The sequence below is a fragment of the Vulpes lagopus genome, chromosome 5, assembly GCF_018345385.1.
Source record: "Vulpes lagopus strain Blue_001 chromosome 5, ASM1834538v1, whole genome shotgun sequence".
Taxonomy (NCBI): domain Eukaryota; kingdom Metazoa; phylum Chordata; class Mammalia; order Carnivora; family Canidae; genus Vulpes; species Vulpes lagopus.
Genome location: NC_054828.1, coordinates 44,573,541 through 44,594,296, shown reverse-complemented (window position 1 = coordinate 44,594,296; position 20,756 = coordinate 44,573,541).

Genomic DNA, 20,756 nt, shown 5'->3' with positions numbered 1-20,756 from the left:
GGCCTCATCTTGCCATAGGCTTTCCCTCCTGTGGTAGGCTTTTCCAGGGACTCGAGGTCAAGTTTACAAACATCTGAATGTTTTCAACAACAGAAGTGGCTCCCTAGAGTGTTTGCTGCTTTGTGTTTTCTGTGGCCCTCAGCTCATCGCACACCTCCAGGTACTTCAATCCCAATCTTGCCTGATTTATGGAGCAAGGGGTGGAGGGCAGGTTCCAGATGTAGCCATAGGCCCCCAATCCAGCTGATTAATTAGATGCTGGATTACTCCCTTAAAAACCCAGGCACACACACACACACACACACACACACACTACTATGCACACACATGCATGTGCACCAACGCTGACAAACACTAGCACATTCACACATACACATGTACACTCACTTGCATGAACATGCACTCACATGTTCCAACTCATTCATAAACTCACACCAACACACACATATAGTTGAATATATTCTCATAAATACATTCACATAACACGCACATCTACATACATGCATACAGCACTTGCACACACATAAGTCACTTGTTCACTCTTGTATGTACTTATTCACTTGTGCACACACACATATATATATATGCATACACATATCTATATACTCCCTCATACACACACACACACACACACAACTAGACACTCAGAACTCAAAGATAAGTGTTTGGAGGAGAGGATATCCTCTTGGTGATTAATCTTCCTATAGGTCCTTCTCTTCAGAATCTAGTTTTTCAGCTGGAAGGGATGTCTTGCCTCTGAGTGGAAAAGGCAGTTGTGGTTTGTTAAAATTTTCAGCTGCACAGGGCGGAAGGATATTCTTCCTTGTGGTTTAGAATTACACTCTAGAAAGTTGCAAACAGATTTCCACACCCTTTCTGAAGGTACCTTCCCCTAGCTGGGGCTATTTTCAAGAGGCTGGACAAAGATCTTTAAATAAGGCCCTGATATATGTGTATATATATGTGTGTATGTATATATATATATAGCACATATATATATATACACACATACATATACATACACATATATGTGTATATACACACATATACATGCATATACATACATACACATATATACATATATATATTTATAAAAGCCAAAATAAAGCACCAAGACACTGAATGAATAGTGAAAGTGAATGCAAAACAAGCCTGAGGAGGAAATAAAATGAAATTCTCTTACATTTGAGCCTTGGGGTGGGGGGGTTGGGGACTGTGAACTGCTAGAATGGTGTTTAGAAATAAAGAGTCTGTGTTATGTCTAGTGGTCCTAGTATTTTGTGTTACTCTGACCCCAGCATTGTATCATTTCAATGCAGTCGGGTGTGCAAATGTTCAGTTCTGGTGGGTGAAAGGTATTTTGTATTCAAGCCAAATCTACATTTCAGATTTGAAATGAGGGGAAGCTGGGGGAAAAAGGGGTGGGACTGAAAGAGGGCAAAGGTCAGTGTTCACAGGTCTGAGACCGTGTTTAATATCACATGACACCTTTGTCAAACAGTGTGTCACTCGCCCTCCCTCCGTACACCAGGCTGTCTGGGTTTCTGTACCTAAGGGACCTTTCTCTGTGTTGCCTTCCTGCCCAAACTCTGAGACTTGCTTTCCATAAATCAGAAGAAATGAATGAAATTTGATCTATCACCTTTTTTTTTTTTTTTCCATGTGGTGGCATGAAAAGCCCTGGAGGGTCATGTGCTCCCTTCCCTCCCTGGTTAGGCCTGTCTGCAACCCCTTCCTGGGCTCCTGTGGGCTGTCTGGGGCCTTGGGGATTGACAGGAGGCTGGGGGGAGGGAGTGGTATTATATTTCTTACTCACAACCTTGAAGGTGAGCCTGGGTCTGCAGCCCAGGGTCAGGTCATGCCTTGAAACTTCAGAGGTGATGAATGAAAACTGGGCAGTCAGGCATGTTCGAAGTGGCTTGAGAGTGGCAATGAAGACTCTTGAGTTCTGGGGCCATCTGCTGCTATTCCATGTGGGGGATAAACAGGGTACTGTGGGCTAGTCATGGCCTACCTTGCACCTTGTGGACCAGAGTTCACAGTGGCTTTGATCTTCACCTACATCCTGTGGACATCTATCCCTATCACCACAGTCCCCACATAAGCATTGCTGTTCTGCATGAGCATCCTTACTGGGGTGGTGCAGTGACACACCTCTCTGTGTCTGGTGTCTCTGGGTCTCCCCAAAAACACTTTATAAAGGAGGGTAAGACTGGTGGATATTGTAGTCACTTACCTCCTTCACCTTTTGGACACCTCGAGTTTTGAAGACCAGGGAGAGGGAGAGTGAGCTACCAGAATTAGCAGTTTCCCTGTGAAACTTTATCTGAGCTTTATGAAAGAGGGGCAGCTCTATTAATGAGCATAAGTCAGTAAGGGCAGGAGGACCTTGGAAGCCCATAGACCTGGGTTCAAATCCAGAGTGTCATTCGAAGTGGTAACTTCTCTGAGATTCTTCACTTCTCATCTGGAAAATGGGGATAATAATAACTCGACTGTGAGATTATTATGAGTATTGTATGAGTTATTGCATGCAAAGTGCCTGACGTGAATTTGGCTCTCAATATATGTTAGTCATTATTTATTTCTTAAGCTTTATATTTAGCCCTTATTTCAAAGAGTTAGTGGTTTATACATAAATCCGTGGGGCAAAGGCGGAGTTTTAAAATGGGTATTTGGAAGAGAGAAAACAAACATGCTCAGGATGAGGCTTGAATTCTTCGATCAACTAACACTCCTGACCAAATCATGATTTGCCTTACTTTTAGGAGCTGAGAGGAATTCTCTTCTGCTTGGTGCATTGTGGGAAGAATCCCTGCAGAAACCAAGCAGTACTCTCAAGCATATGAAGGCTCAGTGCCTGTTTGTACCAGCTGCCATTTTGACAGTTGTTCTTAAATGGATCAAGGTCAGTTTTGCCTGGTTAATGATCTGCTTGCATGAAGAAATGGGATGCCAGGAACAATTTGGGGAAACCAACCACCATGCAAAAAAGCCACAGCCTTGTCCTCCCTACCCCACCCCATATCTCCCAAGCACTGTTTCTAGGCTGCAGAGGTTGTTTTTAAAGATGAGGATATAATCTTTACAATATGGCTGAGACATCACAAATCACACAGCAAGCCACTAATTCCTATGTACATGAGCTTTCTTAATTTGTTAGTTGTTCTTCAAAAACTTTGGTCCCTGTCAGTGTGGGAGATATTGTCTCGCTGTCAATTTTGAAAGTCCTAAAATCAGGGAAAAATCAAGAAAAATTGTGATATGGTAAAGGGAGCAAGAACTGGATTTCATTTCTAACTCTGTCACGAATTAGCCACAATTAGCCATCAGATCTTGGGCAGGTAAATCTCTTCATTCCTGCCATCTCAGGATTTAGATCTGCAAAACAGACTGATGGCATCTGCTCTAGCTCATGGCTGTGTTTCAGCATGCCCTGACATAAAGGCCAGGAAGGGAATACATTGCTTGTCACATTGTTTGCCACCCTTACCTATGATTCTTTCCTGAGGAAGGTAAACCGAGCTTCAGTTCACATGACCAGTTAGTCTGGGGTCGGGACTCAGCACATTTTCCCCAAGTATTAGCAAAAACCACCAAAACCCTAACAAAGATGGACTTACTCAACCCAGTGGCAGTCTGGAGGGCTTAACAAACTGGTGAATGTGCCCAAGATTCTGTTCTCCTTAATTCCAGTATGGAGGCTGCAGTCTTCCAGACTGTAGTCTGGAGTGTGGTGGATCTTTAGAGGTAGCCCTGTGATGCTCAAAAGAAGCCACAAAATGAAGGACTTGTTGATAGAAAATGGGGTCGGCAAACTATAGCCCAGGGGCCAAATCCAGAGCATTGCCTGCTTTTATAAATACCGTTTTTATTAGAACACAGACATGCTTGTTCTTTTATGGATCTATGTCTAGCTAAGTCTCTGGCTGCTTTCAGTGGCAGAGTTGAGTAGTTGTGACAGAGACTGGCCCTCAAAGCTAGGAATATTTACCACCTGGCCCTTCACAGGAAAAATCTGCTGACCCCTGGTATAGAATATAGATCAAAGTAGGGTTGTCACTTAAATCCCTTATGAGCGTGTTATTCAGCTGATTTTACTAATGAATTTTACTAATGAATTCCTATTTATATCTCAAGAGGGGTTAATACTGATTCTGGGTTCAATGATAAAACAAGTAAAGGACCATTTTCTTTCTTCCTCCCCCTCTGTTTTTGGAGTTTCCACTGACAATTTATGCACTAGCCATTTTACTTATGCCATCACCTTTATTTATTTATTTTTTAAATTTTTATTTATTTATGATAGTCACAGAGAGAGAGAGAGGCAGAGACATAGGCAGAGGGAGAAGCAGGCTCCATGCACCAGGAGCCCGACGTGGGATTCAATCCCGGGTCTCCAGGATCACGCCCTGGGCCAAAGGCAGGTGCTAAACCACTGCGCCACCCAGGGATCCCACCTTTATTTTTTACTCTAACCCAGTGAATTGAATATTTTGCATATGAAGAAGCTCATCTTTGGAGACATTAAGTAACTTAGCCAAGATCACACAGCTAGTATGGGGTTAAACCAGGATTTCAATCCAGGTCTAATTCCAAATATCAGACTCTTCCCATCAGAGGTTGCTACCTCCATGCCTTCTGGCCCTCCCACTGAAATTTCCCCAGAGGCCATCCTAGACGCCATCTACGCCTTGTGGGCATGAACTAAAGCCAATGAGTTACTTCTTGAGGCATTCTGTAGCTTCAGCTCCTGTTGTGGAATAAAGGCTTTCTAATTTATGGAAGGGATTTTAGGCATCAAATTGAAAGATGAAAAGGGTGTTTTGGGAAGAGGGGATTAGGAGAGTATAGCAACCTTCCTTGAATAATAAAATCACCTTGAGGAGTGACTGCCTCATCACTTGTGTAAAGAGCAACTTAGAACTGTTGCTAATTTATATGAATTGTCCATGCAGCTCCCCCAGCCCCCACAGTTTCACTGCATTAACAATACTTTATATACCTACATTTCTCTCAGGTGAGGGGTAGAGATCTGATAAAAATGGACTGGGAGGTCCCAGGTTCCAGTAGCTCCAGCCACATCCCATAAACATCTTTCAATCTACCCCACAGCCTCTCTATAGCAGATCAAGTGTCCTGACTGGCTTTGCCATCTAGGTCTTGGCAATGACTCTGGGTTTTTTTTTTTTTTTAAGATTTTATTTATTTTTTCATGAGAGACACAGAGAGAAGAGAGGCAGAGACAAAGGCAGGGGGAGAAGCAGGCTCCCTGTGGGGAGACTGATTCGGGACTCCATCCCAGGACCCGGGATCACATCCAGAGCCAAAGGCAGACGCTCAGCCGCTGAGCCATCCAGGTGCACCAATGGCTTTGTTTTTGAGGGCAATGGAAGAGTCCTGGATTCTGGAACCAGTCTGGACACAGGGAACTCTCTGCACTGGCTGAACTGAGCTTCTGGATTGAAGCCAGCCCAGGAGAAGAGGCATCTGATCTGTGATAAGGATGAGGGGCCAGAGGCGGCTGCAGCTGCCCTTGGTCTGGCCCTTTTGCTTAATATATGGTCAGTCTTCTGATGAAAGGGCTGGGGGTTAAAGGTCAGCTCTGAGTTGACTGTTAATATACCTGCCTTCCTTTTGGTCCCTGGGGGAGGGAGTTTTTCTGTGAGGTCAATTCAGGGTAAATGCATTTTAGGGAGAAGCAGGAATGGTAAAAACACTTCTTAAAAATTAAAAAAACAAACAAAACAAAAACCAGGGAGAAGGCCAGTGATTAATCTGTTTTACTCTGAGTTGCAGATCTTGGTAGTACACATGTCTAATTCTGTACAGGCTCAAAGCTCCCAAGCTTATGAAGGGATGATAAATAATAAATAGTAATTAAATTAAAGATGTGCACACTGGCCCCTCTGAATTCCAGGAAGTTTGAAAATGGACTCTCTCTTCTTCATGATTAAGACCCTCCCTGAGGATGTTCTGGTGGTACTAAGTGGAAGAAGGTGTCACAGGAGCTTCCCTACAGACTTCTCAAGCTGTCACAGTTTAGCATCTCCTTTGGGGCAAAGAGAGGTGGAGAAGGAGAGGGCCCTGGGCTGGAGCTGAGGTGGCTGCGGCTGCCTTGGCAGTAAGAAGGAGAGGCTGTAGAGTGTACAGACAGACATTTGTAGGAAGAGGTTAGAGGGGATCCCTGGGTGGCTCAGCAGTTTAGTGCCTGCCTTTGGCCCAGGGCGCGATCCTGGAGTCCCAGGATCGAATCCCATATCGGGCTCCCGGCATGGAGCCTGCTTCTCCCTCCTCCTGTGTCTCTGCCTCTCTCTCTATGTCTCATAAATAAATAAATAAATCTTAAAAAAAAAAAAGAAGAGGTTATCGCTGCTGGATCCTGGGTCCTCTATCTCTTACCTGAGAGATCTCTGTCCGTTACCTGAGAAGAAATGTGGTATATAAAGGATTGCTAATGCAGTGAAACTGAATGATTCATTTGGGGCTGGGGTGGTAATGTGGAAAGTCTGCACAAAAGCTAAGCTGACTCCTCTGGAGCAATAGCTCCACCATAGAGGGACTACAGGAGGGACTGAAGAGGCCATTCCTCCAGCCTGAGGTGGACACCTTGAACCACCACTTATGCACCCAGTGTAATGTCGGGGAGACAGGTCAGGGCTCTAGGCAGTCAACAAAGGGCACTGGAGTCCATACCTCAGGTTAAACCTCAGGTTTTGAACAAATCTGAAGCACAGATAATAACTCCTAGAGGGAGGAGGCCCTTCAGCCAGAGACATGAGGGTGAGTCTTCATGGAAGAAAAGGATCAGAAGCATTGATAGCATCTGGATGGGTGCGGGTGAGGAGGGACAGAGTCATGGGAAAGTCTGACTCCTGCAGTCACTCGTGGGGCTGAGGGAATTGGTGTGTGTGTGGGCTGAGGTGGGAAGGGCTGAGCCTCTGACCTCTGGGTTAAGGAAATGCCATTTTCTTTCTTTCCTTAAAGAAGAAACACACACACACACACACACACACACACACACACACACACACGCATACCAAAAAAAATTCCAACAGTTCATGGTCCTGTTTATTCTCAGACAGGGAGTGGATGGCCATTCAGAGGTGTCCAACTGTGCCGTCCAGCCAGACTGACATCTGTGGGAGTTCAGGGTTTTAAATGTTTAGTCTGCACGAGACCCCCAGGTCCCAGCGGGCTCAACTCCTGATAGGCCTGACTTAGTCATCCACCTCCACCCCCTCCTATGAAATGGAATCATGGGGCTTTGGACAAGGGAAGCTTGGTTCCCTTTAACGTCCAAGGGGAGGCCCAGCCACAGGGTTGTCATTAAAGTTGTCAGGAACCTAAGCCTGGGGACTTTGTTGAGGCTGTAGGAGGGCCTGTGTCCTCCTCTCCTCTTCTCCCTCATAGCTAGCCACCATTTTCTCCTCTGTGATGCATGGTCAGGGCTGGGCTGCTCTATCGCCTTGGCCCTGCATACTTACTGTTATCACTGTGCTAACACACAGCCCTGCAATTAGTTGTCAGCATGTCTGCATCCCCCCACCCCCCACCCCATGGTTCCGTTCTTTATTTCTATTTGAATCTCCAGCTTTGAGCACGGTGCTTGGCACAGAGATTTTGTTCAGTAAAAACTTGGAATTGGCCTGAGCCAATTCACTCAGCTGAACATGCTTATCAAAATCCTGAAGATTTCATTGGGCACAGTGGCATGTGGGACACACACAGGGAGAGAGCTTTGCAGGCCTCTGAGCTTGCCACCAATAGAGTTCCTGGGCCACAGTCATGGAGTAGCCAGTGAGTGAGAGTTGCTCTCTGACCCTTGTGTTGCGGTTAGTTTGGCAACGGAAGACAGACACCTGTGGTCCGTGGGACGAGGAGGGGATGGCTCCTGTACTGCTACTGCTTCTTTAACTGGAAGTTCTGCAGGGCCTGGTATAGAGACACCATAGGAGTGACAGCAGGTTAGATCTAATAATCACCTACTTTGTTCTTGCCTACTCTGGCATAGCAGCAGGCAAACCTCAGTTAAATAAGTCTGGTCTAAAAAAAATGTTATTGCTGAAAATATGCTTTTTAACCAGTTTATGGAACACTTTGCCCCTCATAGCTCCAAGGACTAGAGTGAATGAAGATGCACAAAGTAGAACAAATGAAGTTCAGAATGTAGATTGATAAACATAATTTATACAAATCACTAAGCAGAATATAAGTTGAAGGAAGGAAGGAAGATAGCAAGGGAGGGAGGGAGGGAGAGAAAGAAACCGAAGTTTGAACTATGTATTGAAATAATGTCTAATGTGTTTAGCTAAATGCCTAATTTGGAGATAACCTCCAGGAAGAGTGCTTTTCCTTCTGAAGTTTCTCTTTGGCAGCTCCTGCAATTTAGCCAGTAGTTCTCTGGCTATGGAAGCTCTAGGTTTGGCGATTCCACATCTTTACGTGCCAGTAGCATCTCAGGAGGTAAGCTTAGTTTCACTGTTCTTCAGACTGCTCTGATGTTGGTCCATGTGTCTCTCCTTCCATCTAACATTTATGATGAGCCTACTGCGTGCATTGTTAGCCTTGTGGCAACATGAAGAGATTCTGAAAATATGGAATGTCCCTACCCTGACGAACTTGCTATCTAATTCAGGATTTCTTAACCTTTGCACTATCGACATTTTGGGCCAGATAATTCTTTGTTGTTGGGAGCTTTCCTGTGCATTGTAGGATGTTTAACAACCATCCCTGGCCTCTGCCCACTAGATGCCAATGGCACCCCCTCCCCACTCTGCCTCACCCTCAGTCATGACAATCAAAAATATCTCCAGACATCTCCTGATGACCCCTGGGGGGCAAAATCACTTTCAGTTGAGAACTCCTGGTCTAATCAGAGACAGACACTCCTGACATCGAGCAATATGTTATGTGCTTTAATGGATGTATGTTCAAAGGATCATGGAATGAGAAAAGAGGGAACAGGGGATGTTTGTGCTGCACCTTGAATGGTGTGAGAAGGTTTGCCAGCACAACAGTGAGGAAAGCGCATTGTATGTAGAGAAAACAGTGTGCAGGGTGCATAGGTATTACAGAGCATGGTGGGCTTGGGCAGCAGAAGGAGCTAGATGTGGCTGGTATGTGGGTTGAATGATGGGGTGGGAGGAGGAGGCTAGGGAGGAGACTGGTGAAGTAAGCTAAGACCAGGTAGAACAGAGCCCTGCAGACACTTGGACTTCACCCTTTCCTGACAGTGGAACCAAGAAAAATCTTCATACCTAGTCAAGCCTACAATGGGGTGGGAGACAGTTGAGACACCGCTCATGCACAAAACAACCAATCAAATCAACAAATCAAGGGGAGGTAGGTAACTTGTACTTGGTCTCCCTCTTCCTTGATGACCTCTCCACCTCTAGTTATTTTTATTTTTATTTATTTTAAAAAATTTATTTATTTATTTATTTATTTATTTACGAGAGACACTGAGAGAGAGAGAGAGAGAGAGCCAGAGACAGGCAGAGGGAGAAGCAGGCTCCTTGCAGGGAGCCTGATGTGGGACTCGATCCCGGATCCTGGGATCATGATCTGAGCCAAAGGCAGGCACTCAACTGCTGAGCCACCCGGATGTCCCACCTCCCCGCTTTTAAATGAGCATAGTCTCTTATTCACTGTGTCCAAACCAAGACTTTTCCTGGGAATGTAAGATTCTGAGTTACTGTGGAAAAGATAGTCCCTTTCCATGTTATAGAGTTGTCACTGAGAAGGTGCTACAAGTCTCTGTCCCACGTAGAGACATGACAGTTTCTCATCAGGGATGTGGGTGGACATGGAGTGTATCCCTTCCAGGTCAAGACTCTCCATGTTCTTTTCCTGTTTCATGGACTGTAGGGAAATGAAACTTTAAAGCATGGCAGAGCACATGACAGAAGGAGCCTGGGTCCTAGAGAGACGGTGTGGGAGAGAGATGCTCACAGACCAGAGCACTCTCCCAAGATCTTGTGTGAGCAGGAAACAAACTTCTGTTGTATGAGGCCACTGTGTTTGGGGTTCATTTGTTCCTGAGTCTAGCCTATCTAATTGAACACAGAGGCTGTGTTTGCTAATATGGTCCTAAAAACACAGATGTGCACTCTGTTGCCAGTGTTGAAGACTGGATTCTAAGGCTGAATACCGCATTTGAAATGGTGATGTGGGGGGAGATGAGGTGTGGGTTTGATCCTCCTTTCCATTGCTTCAGAGAAGAGTCCCACATGGTAGCTTCCTTCTGGAGTTACACCTTACCCTCCCAGCTAGTACCCCCTCTCATCCCCTACTATTCTCAGCATTCCTTTTCCCTCATTTATTAGCAACCTCCCCATGAAAAGCTGGGAAAACCTGGCTTTTGGTTTTATGCTAAGTCAACAGGCAGAGAGCTCTGTTCCTAGCAGCTCCTAGGAACATATAAATGCTCATTGCTAAAAAAAAATAAAAAAAAAATGCTCAATGCTTCTCTCTTCTTGATCTGGGCCCTAACACCCCAGGCCAGCTGTATTATCTGGTCCAGTTGGCTGCATCTAAATAGTAGACTGCTTCTTGTTCTCCTGAATATAAGAGGGCTACCTGGGGTGTGTGTGCGCATGTATGTGTATACACACCTATGGGTATATGTACGGTAGGCCTGATATTAGACACAGGCTAGTGAAATGTTGTCCTTTTACATGTGGGGATCAGGTGACTGGTCATGGAGAGTTGCCAGAGTATATGCACGGATACCTTTTACCTTTTGGCTCATGGGGAAAATGACCTTTAGGATTTTATATGGAGTTTCATATATGCATGAGGTGGCATGAAGAGAGACATTGCTTTCTGAACCCCAATTCCCAAATGATCTTTTTTTACCCAGTCTGCCTTACCTGCTTGCCTGCTCTTCATTAGAGGAGGAAGAGAAGGCGAAAGCAGGGGTGGTGATGAAAAATAGAAGGGAAACTTGAGTGTGCCTTTTTCTTCTCTTTCTCTTTCTCCACCTTCAACCGTCATTAACAGAAAAATATTTTTAAAAGATCCCTTGATGGCCTCCCAAATGCGAAACCTGACATTTTCTTAGCTGATGGCCTCCTTCGTGAAGGTATTTTGTGTCCTCCCAGCATGCCTGCTGGATCCCGGGTTTGCTGCAGTTGCTAAGGTAAATACTCTCTTTCCATTAAGCACCACAGCCCAGGAGTGGCCTAAAGCTCAAATAAATGACCAAGGAGCAAGTTAAACATTCCCTGGGGCGATTTTAACCTATGCAATGGCTTTTTGGGAAAATTGCCTACTTTTTCATGTTTTGACCAGGGGGGGTGTCTCTTACTCCCTTTCTTTCTTTCTTTCTTTCTTTCTTTCTTTCTTTCTTTCTTTCTTTCTTTCTTTCTTCCTTCCTTCCTTCCTTCCTTCCTTCCTTCCTTCCTTCCTTCCTTCCTTTCTTTCCTTCCTTCCTTCCTTTCTTTCCTTTCTTTTTTTTTTTTTTTCCTCAGCTGAGTACACCTTTTCTTTCATTTATTCATGCATTGGATGAAGGGTGGAAGCAGGATTAATAAATCACAGAGGTTTGCCCTCCCGCCTCTTGCTACCTGCCTCCTCCCATCTCAGCTCTGTGTTTGTAAAGAAAGTCGGAGCAGAATATATGCATTATGTTAACTTTGAGGGGACCTGGGGCTTGTAGCCAGTTTGAAGAGGCCCTGCTTCCCTTTCCTGTGAAAATACCACAACACAACAGGCACTGAGACTGCTGTCCTTCTGGAAGATTCCTCTGACCAGAGGATTTAAGGATCCTGGTCCTTAGTGACATTTCAAGGTATGTGTGCCCAAAGATTTGCAGGATGGTTTGGTTTTGCTTGTTCTCCTTTGCCTCAAGAAGGATGTGTTCACAGGCCTCAGGGTAAAAAATAGTGTCCTGACAGTTGTCATGCTCCATCATTTGATTAAGAGGCCATGGAGACAGCCTTATTTTATTTCGATCTTTTGTGGCTGAGGAGTGTGACTGCCTGACAGAGAAAGCAGTGTTTGACCAAGTGAGGGAAATCAAGAGTGGACAGTGGCCAGGCCCCCCAGGAAGAGAATACTTCACCAGAAGTCCACTCTCAATTCTTGCCTGGTTACTGCATTTGGGGATTTGCTGCTTTGTGTAGCCTGCTTGACCTTCCACTAGATGACATGTTCCTTCACCCCAGAATCCTGTCTGTCCTGTCCATGCTCTCATGTATCCGCTACATGTGAAATTCTTTCTTTCTTTTTTTTTTTAGATTTGTTTATTTACTTAGAGAGAGAGAGCGAGAGAGCGAGCAGGGAGGGAAGGGCAAAGGGAGAGGATGAGAGAGAATCTGAAGCAGACTCCATGCCCAGCATGGAGCCTGACATGGAACTCCATCCCATGACCCTGAGATCATTACCTGAGTGGAAATCAAGAGTCAGATACTCAACTGGGCACCCCTCCATGTGAGGTTCTTAGTAAACCACCTGAAAGCACCTCTTTTGACCACAGAGGTCAGGTTCTGAGGGAATTGAAGACCATGATCCGAATTCCCCAGGTAGGTGTTTTCAAACCATGTTTCTCAGAGCTCCCACGACAGGGAGGGTCCTAAGCTGTCAGGTGGGTAGTTGTACACCAGCCAGTGTGATCTTTTTAAAAATATGAATTGGATCATGTCAGTCCACTCATTGTACTTAGAAGAAAACTGTACCCTGAGTTTGGCAACCAGTCTGTGTGTCTGGCTCTTCTCCAACTGTACCTCATGCCCCTTGCCCTCGCTGTGTGGGGCTGCCGGATGTTGGCCACCTCATCTGTAATGGCCTCTGCCTGTAAAGCTCTTGCCCCATGCTTCATGGGGCTACTTTTCCTGCATCCTTTGAGTTCCCCTCATATGTACTCTGAGGGGCCCTCCTTGACCCAGAGACTAAGTCAGTGTCCCCAAAGTGTGCATTCACAGAGTCCAGTGATTTTTTTTCCCATTGTGGAGGCCCAAATGAAATTACTTAGGTATTTGGTGTGATTATTTGTTTAGTGTTGGTCTTCTGCACTACACTGTAAGAGACACAGATAGGGCAAGTCTGTTTCATTTGCAGATGTGTCTCTAGCCCGTAGCATGTAGTAGGTGCTCAATAAATAAATGTTCAGGAGTGCCTGGGTGTCTCAATTGGTTGATTGTCTGATTTTTTATTTTGGCTCAGGTCATGATCTCAGCGTTGTGGGATTGAGCCAGGCAGGGGAGTCTGCTTGAGAGTCTTTCTTTTTCTCTTTCTCCCTCTGTCCCTCCCACTATGCCTGTGCCCTCTCTCTCTCAAATAAATAAATAAATAAATAAATAAATAAATAAATAAATAAATAATTTTTAATAAATAATTTTTAAACAAACATAAATAAATATCTTAAGTAAATAAATAAATGTTTAATGGAAGAGGGAATTATTAAGTGACACTACTTCTCTATGTCTTTTTTTCTCCACACTACAAGTTGTCTGTCAGCTGTCTAAAAGAGCAGATTAAAATAATTTCACCAGCGTTCTTTTAAAAAGGGAGGGCTGATTGGCCCTTTTATTTTTTATTTTTTTAAAGATGTTATTTATTTATTTGAGAGCTAGCACAAGCAGGGAGAGGGGAGAGGGAGAAGCAGACTCCCTGCTGAGCAGAGAGGCTGATGTGGGACTCGATCCCAGGACCCCAAGATCATGACCTGAACTGAAGACAGATGGTCAACCAGCTGAGCCACCCAGGCATCCCTGAGTGGCCCTTTTAAAGCATCTTGTTTAGGCAGCCCTCAAAGAGTAGTCTTTATTTCCCTTCTTGGCGTGGGAAATTGGAGCTTCCAATTGGTATGCACAAGGTCTGGATCCTGGAGATCTTGGAAGTGACCTGAATGTCCTGGAGGCTGTCCAGGGCCTGGAACCAGATGAAGAGGCCCTACTGCCCATTGCTGAGTCCTGAACTCCTTGTTCAAGCAAGCCCTCTGCCAAACCACCTCAGGCTACAGCATTAGACTCCGGAGCAAGATTTGGATGGAGATATTAGAGAATAGTTCTGACACCCACCTCTTGTTTCTTCTGAAAAATCCCAACTTTATGGCCCTTTCAGGAAATATGGGAGGTGAAGGCTCAGAATGTAACTGGGGCAGGAATAGGGGTGGGGGCGAGATGGCGGAGAATTCTTATGTTTTTCGTTCTTGACTCTAAGTCAGTCTGTTTTTGTACTTGTGTGTTTTAAGCTTTTCCACATGTGCCCCAAGGGCCCATCGGTGAGTGTGTTTTATAAACTGGAAAAATGAATAAAAATAAGACCCAGAAGGGAAACACCAGAAGGAGTGTGAAGGGAAAAGTGTTAGTTCCTCTGTACCTCCCAGCTAGGCCTGCCCTGCATTTGTGGGAGTCCCAGGGTCAGGGTTATTTGGCTTTATGGGTAAAATGTGGAGTCTTCGCTTAGAGAAAGCCTCATCGGTTTTGTACTTGGCCTGCTCCATTCAGCATTAATTAACTTCAGGAAAGTAAAAAGTGATCCTTTTTTATTTGGCTATCTGGCTCCACAACCTCATTGGCTTCCTGTCCCATAGGTGTTGGATTGATGGGACTGCAAATGTGTAAAGTCTTGCACAGGAAGCCCCCCGGCATGGCCATTCAGAGGCTTTTACCTCCCGCTGGACCCGGAACACAAGCAACCAAGAGGCCCAGACCCCATCTCTCAGTTTGCACCTTAGGAAATAGTACCTGAAAGAAAACTCTGTTTTCTTCTTTTAACATGCTTGGGCCAAAACAATAGCCAGGGGAAGGGGCTACCTGGAAAATAACTTCTCCAAATTGCCTGAAAAATTAATCACAACCAGAACCCCAAATATTTTGAAAAGTGACATATTTAGGAAGTTTGAAGAACTTTGGAATAACTCCAGCAGGTTTGTGTTTACCCTACCACAGTCTCTGTTTGTGACCTCAGGCTTTATCCTCTAAATCCTGCTCAAGCAACTTTATCAGTAAAAACATTTTTGAGAATGTATGCTTAACATATGCATATTAATTTATTTATACTTTATGTACACATACACTTTGTACTCATATGTTGCATATGTTTAAAAACAAGCTAAGTAAAATTTTAAGAATTGATACAAATGAAATAAATATTTTAAAATAACAATTTCAATCTCTTAATTGTGGATAGGCTCATTATTTTTGAAAATCATGGTACAATGCTCTGTGACATAGCGAATCAGAAGTTTGCTTCTAGATATGGTTTTTCAATACCTGGGTTGTAATAGCTAAAAAAGTCTAAGATATATAAGCCTAAATGAAAGATGGGAATTGGGGCTCTCCTTTCTGAATCCCAGCCTCTATGGAGGTATAAATTTTAATCTGTCATAATGTGCTAAAAGTGCTAAAAGAACATAATGTGCTAAAAGAACAAACGAGTGAGGGTGTTGCTATCAACTCCTCCTTGTATGGGATTCCCACCTTTCCCTGAAGACACCTTTAGAACCATATTTGACACTGATCCTTTATCCCAAAGTGGCAATCTATCAAATATTAGTAAAGCTTATTTTCTTTATAATTGTGGTAGGCAGAATGTTCTCCAGTGGTGTCCACACTCTAATTCCTGGAAACTGTGAACATGTTACCTTACATGGCAAAGGAGACTGCAGATTTGATTAAGGTTAAGAACCTTAAAATAGAGAGATTATCTTGGAATATCCAGATGTGCCTAATCCAATGCCACGTGCCATGAGACCTTAAAAGCAGGGAACTTTCTCTGGCTAGAGTCATAAGGATGTGACCAAGGGGAGGTCAGAGTGATTTGGAGTGTGAGAACAAGTCAGCCCACTGTTGTTAGAGGAGTCACCATGGAAACAATGACTAGCAATGCGGCAGCCTCTAGGAGCAAAGACTGGCCCCCAGCTGACAGCCAGCAAGGAAACAGTGACATCAGTCCCACAGCCACAAGGAACTAAAATCTGCCAACCACCTGAATATCTTGAAAGGGGATGTTGTCCCAGCGTCTTCAGTAAGGAATGTGACCTTGCCAACACCTTGATTTTGGCCTTGTGAGACACTAAACAGAGGACCAAATCAAGTCCAGCTGGACTTACAACCTCCAGAAACTGTGAAATAAGACATTTGGTTGTTTTAAGCTCTTAAATTTGTGCTACTTTGTTATGTAGCAATAGAAAACTAATGCAATTATGTATTCGAAAAACTGTAAGTAGAAGTTCTAGTCTTCCTACACCCAGTGGCTTATCTTGTGCTCCTCTTGGAATGTGGGAATACCATTTTCAAACTACTGTCATCCAGAATTTTAGCCCCCACCTGGGAAGACATCCAGAGATAACTTTTAGGTTGTATTTCTGAGCCATTCGTAAACCTAGAGAGAGGAGGTGTCCTGCCCAAGTGCCAAGCAACATGACAGTAAATTATGGCTGTAACACCTATAACAATTGTCATCAATTCTCCAAATGTCCACCCATCAACTCGGTCTATTCTTTCTGTCCTCATTGCAATGAGAGGGAACTGATGATGAGGCTCAGCATCCCAGCCATCATGGTACCCATGACTGAAGATTCCATTTTATGTTATTTATTTAAAAGATTTTATTTATTTCTTTGACAGAGAGAACACACCAGAGAGCACAAGCAGGGGGAACAGCAGAGGGAGAGGGATGCGGGGCTTGATACCAGGACCCTGGGATCATGACCTGAGCCAAAGGCAGAGGCTTAACTGACTGAGCCACCCAAGTGCCCGTGAAGGCTCCATTTTATTTTTATTTTTTATTTTTTTAAATTTTTTATTTATTTATGATAGTCACAGAGAGAGAGAGAGAGGCAGAGACACAGGCAGAGGGAGAAGCAGGCTCCATGCACCGGGAGCCCGATGTGGGATTCCATCCCGGGTCTCCAGGATTGTGCCCTGGGCCAAAGGCAGGCGCCAAACCGCTGCGCCACCCAGGGATCCCGAAGGCTCCATTTTAAATGGAACGCTATTTTTGCTCATGGCCTGATCTCATCCTTTCAGGTATTGTAGCTGGTTGTACTCCTGATGTTCATGTGGCAACTTTTTTCTGTGAGCACAACAGACGTGATGATGACACAGGTCTGTAGGACTCTTTCCTACTTACAGTGACTGAGTGTAGGCTCTCTTTGACATTTACAGCAATGGGTGAGTGAGGGCATGATCATCAGATAAGTGAAAGCTCAGAGAGGATGAGTGACCTGCCCAAGCAAACAAGGCCAGTAAGCCACAGGGTCTATATACTTGGGGAACCTGGTTCCCACAGGATCTAGGAGGAGGGAGAGGCAGGAAGGGACAGGGCTTACATACCAGGATACTGGGGAAGAGAGAGCATTGACACATGGGGCAATGAACATCCTTCAGCCAGAACTGACTGTAGCTGTGTTCTGGTAAGTGGAAGAGCCTGTAGCACCAGGCCTTACTCAACCCAAATGTGTCTTGCTCATTTTTACCATCATAAACCTGCTTATTCCAATCTGTCCATTTGGGATCCCCTCCTTTTCTCTCAGTTTCTCAATCCTTCGAAATGCCACCTTGAAATGCCTCTCCTAGGCTTTCCCTAACCTTTCTTTCTTCCCTTGAATTCCCATTGTGTTACTTGTTCACAAGATTCTGGCACTTATCATGTGTTGCTTTGTATTACTATTAACAACAACAACAAAAAAAACAGCAGCTGTCTTGACCGCTAAGGAAGACTTTCTGTGTCATGCTTCACACATTGTCATGGCCCTACTGTACCTGTCACAGTGGCACATGAGAAAGGAGCTTAAATAAGTGTGTATATGTTGAATGAATGAATGAATGAATGAATGAATGAAGAGGTGCTATTGAATTTCTTCTCTTTCTATGATTTCATATCTTAACCATGGTTTCCCCCTTTAAAAACAGTAATTGGCTTATGTATAGTTTAAAGCGGGGGAATTTAAGATTCTACAGTCCCAACTGGATGAATAATAGTACACCCATTTCTGTCAGAATCACAGATGCTAAATCAGTTTAAAGATACTGCATAAGAAGGCCAAGCTAGATTACAGTGAGCTCAGCTAAGAAAGAGGCTGACAACACAAACGCACCAATTTCCATGTTGTGTCTGATTTCAGGCAACAGTTTTTTTTTTTAAAGATAGATAGATAGATAGATAGATAGATAGATTTATTTATTTATTTATTTATTTATTTATTTATTTATTTATTTTTTATTTATGATAGAGAGTGAGAGTGAGAGGCACAGTAGGAAGGAGAAGCAGGCTCCATGCCAGGAGCCTGACGTGGGACTCAGTCCTGGGACTCCAGGATTGGGCCCTGGGCCAAAGGCAGGTGCCAAACCACTGCGCCACCCAGGGATCCCTCTCAGGCAGCAGTTTTATTCTTCTTCCCCTCACCCACAACCAGGACCAGAGTGTGGAATGTGCTACTCAAAGACTGGCTCTCAAATAGAACTACCTTATGATTCAGCAATTGCACTACTAGGTATTTACCCAAAGAGTTAAAAAAATACTGATTGGTAGGAGCACATGCACCTTGATATTTGTAGCAGCATTATCAACAATAGCCAAACTATGGAAAGAGCCCAAATGTCCATCAACTGATGAATGGATAAAGAAGATGTGGTATATACATACACAACGGACTATTGCTCAGCCATAAAAAAGAATGAAGTCTTGCCATTTCCAGCAATGTGGACGGAGCTAAGGTATATTATGCTGAGTGAAATAAGTCCGAGAAAAACAAATACCATAAAATTTCCCTTGTATGTGGAATTTAAGAAACAAAACAGATAAACGTAGGGGAAGGAAGAAAAAGAAAGGAAGGCAAACCATAAGAGATTCTTAACTATAGAGAACAAATTGAGGGGAGGTAAGTGGAGATGGGCTAAATGGGTGATGGGCATTAAGGAGGGCACTTGTGTTGAGCACTGTGTATTATATGTAAGTGATGATGCACGAAATTCTACACTGATACCAATATTACACTGTATGTTAACTAACTAGAATTCAAATAAAAACTTGAAAAAAAAAAAAAACAACCCAGCTTGGCTGTCAAGCTTGGCTCCAAGCAGAACTCTCTAAAGGTCCAATCTAGCAGGGTGATAGCAGCATTAACCACTTGAGACCTGCACATACAGCTACTTCAGAAGACTCACTTTGAGTGGTGAGGCTGCCAGTGTTTGATCTGGCCTCTGAATGCCCTGATCTTGCCTCTGGCTTGGCTCCATCAACTCTCAAGATTCCACCAAACAGGCTGTGTTTAACACTCCCTTCAGGTAGCTCTTGTCCTTCTCATCAGAATTGGCCTTTCCTGGACTCCCATTGCCCAGCAAGCCAAGCCACATGCCTCTGCCTGGTATTCAGAGCTTACCAAAAGGGCTCTGCAAATTTTCTCTCCTTTCCCTATGCACACCTCACCACATCTGACTCTGAGCCTATGTCATCACCTTCATGCAAGTATCCATTTTCCCTGCATCCCTTCCAACTTCAAGCCCCCATTGCCGAATGCCCTGGCCTAGCTGGTAGATTCCCTCCTTGGCTGCCTGCATGTCCCATTATCTGTCCCACACATTTTGCCCATGATAGTTTTTGAATTAAATTTTAAAGTATTTATTTACCGTTAGAACACTTTTAAAAAACACTTACAAATTATTAATAAATCCTCTGCATGGTTCTTAAGGGGAATCCAGAGGAACATAGGCTACCAGTGATTGGACACTAAGTAGGTGTCAGGCATGGTGCTGAGTTCTTTACGATTCTGGCATTATATAATCAAAAAACACCCCATGACTGAGCAATTCTACTTGGAGGAGCAATCCTAGAGAACTCTGGTGTATGTGCACAAGGAGATATATGTTGGGGTGCTTTTTACAGCTTTGTAACTAAAACAACAGAACAATCTGAATGTCCATCAGGATAAATATGTTGTGTTAAACTCATGTAGTAAATGCTATAGTTGAGGTGTGGTAAATTAATCTAGTGAAATCCTCTGCAGCAATTAAAATGAATAAAGTTATATGTAACAACTCAGATAAATAGCAAACATGTTAAAGTCATCAGAGAAGCAAATGTACTATGTAGTACCATTCATAGGAAGTTTTGAGATACACTACATAATAGTCTACATGGATATGCACATATGAAATTGCAGTATTAAAATACGTGTAGGAATGATATATGCCAGGGATTGGCAAACTACACCCACTGGCCCAGGCCAGTCTGCCACCTTCTTTTGTATAGCCTGTGAACTAAGAAAGGTTTTTAGTTTTAAATAGCTGACAAGAGTTCAATGTCAATTACATCTTAATAAAGCTGGAAAAAAGACATGTAAGAGAATAGTTGATAAAAAAAAATCAAAAGAATCCTATTTCATGACCCCTGAAAATTATATGAAATTCAAATTTCAATATCTGTAAATGAAACTGATTGGAACACCACACACTCATTCCTTTACGTATTGTCTGTGGCTACCTTTGTGCTCCAAGGGTGTGGTTAAGTACTTATAATAGGGACCATTGGGCCAACAAAGTTGAAAATAGGTAGTATCTGGCCCTTTACAGAAAAGCTTTACCAAGTTTTGTTCTATATTAAATTCAGGAGACGGCTTACCTCTGGGAAGGGGAAAGGAGGATTGGGTGGAGTAGGGTACAAGTGCGGTGTCAATTATATTTTGTCTTTTAAACTCTTGATGGATTAAATATTATTATATCTTCAATATGTAAAATATTTCATAATCATAAGAGGGATAAAATATTTGCTCCCCCACCCCCACCAAAGAAAATTCCCTTTAAGAA